The 4,079-nt window shown below is 43.5% G+C and overlaps 1 non-coding gene across 1 annotated transcript; it reads right to left on the reverse strand.

The window, feature by feature from the left end:
* Positions 1 to 3,585: 3,585 nt before the first annotated feature.
* trnai-uau lies at positions 3,586 to 3,679 on the reverse strand. The gene is made up of 2 exons: positions 3,642 to 3,679; positions 3,586 to 3,621 (listed from the first exon to the last, which is right to left on the reverse strand). It is a non-coding gene; the product is annotated as a tRNA-Ile (tRNA).
* Between the last annotated feature and the right edge of the window lie 400 nt (positions 3,680 to 4,079).

A 4,079-nucleotide genomic window follows, 5' to 3' on the forward strand; every position in this document is an offset into this window, starting at 1 on the left:
GTCAACTCTGCTGTACTCGGTTTCCGTTGTTTTCTATTCCGATTAAGTACAACCTCAGTGTGGATGAGGTAGTTACAGCAACGCAGCCCAGAAGTATGCAACACAAACACAACACAACAATGGAGGACGTCAAGGCGATGGTGTACCAGCTGCTCGATGGTAAACATCTGCACCTCGTCGTCGGACCAAAGTGTTGGTTTGGGAGTGTTTCTCTCGTTGCCGGGTTTCAAAACCAGAAGGTGTGATTCGTGTGACTCATCCAATGATGTCACTCCCTGGCCAATCAGTGGGATGCAGTTCGTTGACGTTTTCGGCTCGATTGGAAGCCAAGCTGAGTAGCTTCTGTTTCAGCCGAGCTTTATCTGTCAGACAGATGATGATGACTGTGAGGTTCCCAGGTCCTGTGGCTGCAGAACAAGCCAAAATGTTCACACCTCCACCGCCGTGCCGAGGAGTTGGTATGAGGTGTTTGTGCTGGTATGTTGTGTTTTAGTCTCACCTGCTAAAGATTCTTGTGGTTTCTTCAGATAGAGCTTTAGCATAGTTGTTCAGTGTTTTTCTAATTCTGCTGTCGTGAACTTGAACGTTTAACCTTTAACTGAGGCCCGTCGAGTCTGAGATGTAGCTGTTATTTAATTAAATGCACCTGATTAGCAGCACCTGGTTTGATGCCAAACCCCTTAAATCCTGTAGAAGAAGCAAGAGTGTGCTTACATTTTCACGGGACTGTAGAGAGACCTGTGAAAAACTTTATTTATTTTTTATATGATCGGATGTTTTCTTTCAGATTGCCTTTTATTAGCTTTGGCCATTTGAATTACCTAGCATAACTCTAGCTTAGGCCTCAGTCACACTGACCTAGACACCAGCCACCAACACCAACCAGAAAAGAGGGCGTTCACCGACATGTTTTAAAATGTGCAGCTTTAACCTTAAAAAGCAAATATTCTCCATTTTTACCTCGTGTCACACTTTTTCAAGTTTCACTACCGCACCACGAGTACCGAGCAGACAGGTTGATGTCGTCAATGCAGACTGTGGTCAAACGTATTGTCGTGGTTGACTCTAGAGCGAGAGAAACCTCCCACAGCTCTAAAGAGCCTCGACCATTCGGGATTCTCCTGAAAGCCCCCCCCCCACGAAGTCCAAAGAATGGACGTTTGTATTTAGCAGTTCTTTGGCATCTAAAAGATAAACTCTCCCAGATTCCTTCAGAGTATCTTATAAAGCCTCAACACTGAGGTGCTCCGTGAGCATTTCGTGAGCATATGAAGCATCCCGACAAACCGTCATGTTTACTTTATGTCCCCACCCAAGCCTGACATACCAGGATGTTTCAGCAAGCAGAACACGTTCGTTAGAGGTAGTCGTGCTCATCATCTCCAAGTGAGGCTTGCTTTGATATGTCCTGTTTAATCTGCACTTTTTTAAATAAACAAATACTTACCCAAGTTATTTTTCCAGTAAATGTGCAGGTTTCTTTGTCTTAAATGCTAGCAGCCTGACTAACATTTAGAGCCTCTCCTCAGACTCTGGGATACATCTTAACATTTTGTTCTTTTTATGCCAGACGTTCAGATCGATTATGTGACAAAGCCAGTGTCTCTCCAGAAACAAAATCCTGGTTATTCTTGGATGTCTGCAGGCTCTGCTGCTCCCTGTGATGGGACTCGACATCGGCACAGATATCCAGTTTCACTTTAATTCGATCATCTCCTGAAGATTCAGTTACAGCAGATAAATACCAGTATTAGAAACACTCACTTCTTCCATCTGTTAAGTGCAAGATTTGAGGTGGAATTAATTTCATTCTGGCAGCACAGAGGGCATTTTGATGTTTTGCAGGGAAACTAACCTCTAATTTAACCATAAGGTAACAAACAGGTACAAAAATAAATCGAGAAGATGTTTGTTGTAATAGAAAATGACATTTTTGTGTTCGTTTAATGCCCGATTGTCTCAGTTTTACACATTCTGTATCCCAAACTATTTGTAATAAGTATCTGCAGTCTAGCACTAATACACACGAATAAATAAAAAGCAAACAGCAGCAAAGCTGTAACAAAATAAAACTTGTAATGAAACCTGCTAACAGTGACATCCGGTAATAACTGACACATCGTTTTCAGAGTTGAAGTCAATCCATGTCGTTATGGTGAATTTGGGTTGTGGTACAAATGAGCGGAGTCCCTGATCATCCAAATATACCTCCCTGATTTGTCCTCATCCACCTGCCTCACAGGCCTGCGTGTTGTTAGAAGGCGAGATCACAAAGCAGTGCATCCGCCATGAGAAAGATTTGCCTAGATTTGGTTTTGTCGTTATCAGACAAAGTAGAAGTAACAAGTGATAACATCAGTTTAACCATTTGAATAAACATCTTCTCTTTCCCTGCTTTTTGCTTTACTGCGAGCAGAAGTTGAGCCACAAGTTTTGACAACGCTCCAAAGAGCAGGCTGGCACGCCAGGAATGTTTGGCTTTCTCTGCCTTGAAGTCCCTCCGTAAAGGTTCAGCGGGGTGGAGGTCAGGTGACGGTGGAGGAAATTCCACGACAATCTTTTCAGTTTGCAGAGCTTTGAGGTGTAAGGGTTCAGTATGGGTGGAGTGTGAGAGTTCCACAAAGATGACGGAGGATGGGGAAAAGCACGGTGGGTGTTTCTGGAGAAAAGCATGCTCTCCAGAAACACCCACCGGGCTTTTCTTTGGGGTGGAGTCGATTCCAGGCAGATAAAATCCCACCTTCGGGTGCATTTACACCCTTGTACAGTTGCCTTGCACCGTCCCTCGAGTAGGTTTCACTTAATCGCAGCTCTTCTCTCCTCAGATGTTTGAAGATCACTCTTTCAGAGCAGGACCAAGTTCACAGTTTTAAGACTTTTGTTGTTTGGGTCCGTTTTTGGAAGCGACAACATGCTGTCCTCTCATGCCCCTCATAGATTTCTCAATTCCTCAGCAGTAATTTTAAGGGCGGCAGCTGTTGTTGAGGAAGCGCTGCTGTTTCATGCTCGGGCACGATTAGTGGCCACACTGCATTTTTACTGTTCCCACCTCTATGAGGGGACAAGGGCACAGTATGCCACAGTGGTCCAGGCCTGGAAACTTGCACTGCCAATAGCTGCAGTGTTAAAGGGAAACTACCCTGTAGTGGGCTATTTATGGTTATTTGCATTTCCATCACAAAAACACTGCGTTTTTTCATACAGCAGCAATAAAATAAGCTTTTAAACTTTTTTGCGTCACAGCCATGACCAGAAGTTTTGGCATTCGTGCAGATTTAGTGTTTCATGCATTTAGTTTTTTCAGTTTTTCCCTTCAGCCTTAAAAGAATGATGGGAGTTTGCCATTGTCATGGATTTTCAAATTTATCCGTCTGGTAAAAATCTAAGAATTTGAATCCTGGTGAACTTCATGTCAAGGTCAGAGGTCAAGTGTGCTTAAAATTCAAGATTATTGTCATGTGTGCAAAGAAAGCGCATTTCTCTGTACATTACAATGCTTTCTCTGCTGTCCACACGCAGAAGCCTGTTAATATGTACAAATAGATAAAATACAAATTGCACGAATAAAACTCTGTTGTAAGTTTTTGCTCCAGGTGAGGCTCGAACTCACAACCTCGGCATCGCTCTGCAGGTTACTGTCCTATAAGTACCGCGCGCTGACCGATTGTGCCACTGGAGCTCCCTAAAAGCTTGTGAATGCAATAATTTAAGAAGGAAGTCTCCTAGGATTTTCACATTTATCCTATAGGTGCGTCTCCTAGGAGGCTTAGGCAGCCGTCAGTGTTTTTATTTCTGCTGGGCCACTTCTGATTGATGGGATCCATTCCTGTGTCACCAGAGCGCCAAGCTGATAAAGGTTTGTGGACTTCTGCTTTTTGAGGATTGACCACAATAAAATGTCCACATGATGGATCACTGTGTCCCAAGGCAGAAGTGAAAATCTAAGAAGGGACATTAATGTTTTCCATCTATGGCCAGGAAACTCCCCAGATCCTAAACTGGGAATGTTTAACTCCATGCCATAAACTTTATTTATAAAGCTGAGCGATTGTGAGGTGGAGTAGGCCGGTTTGAGTAAA

Source organism: Haplochromis burtoni, unplaced genomic scaffold (genome assembly GCF_018398535.1).
Source record: "Haplochromis burtoni strain Fernald_Lab_line unplaced genomic scaffold, NCSU_Asbu1 Contig_428, whole genome shotgun sequence".
In the NCBI taxonomy this organism is placed as follows: domain Eukaryota; kingdom Metazoa; phylum Chordata; class Actinopteri; order Cichliformes; family Cichlidae; genus Haplochromis; species Haplochromis burtoni.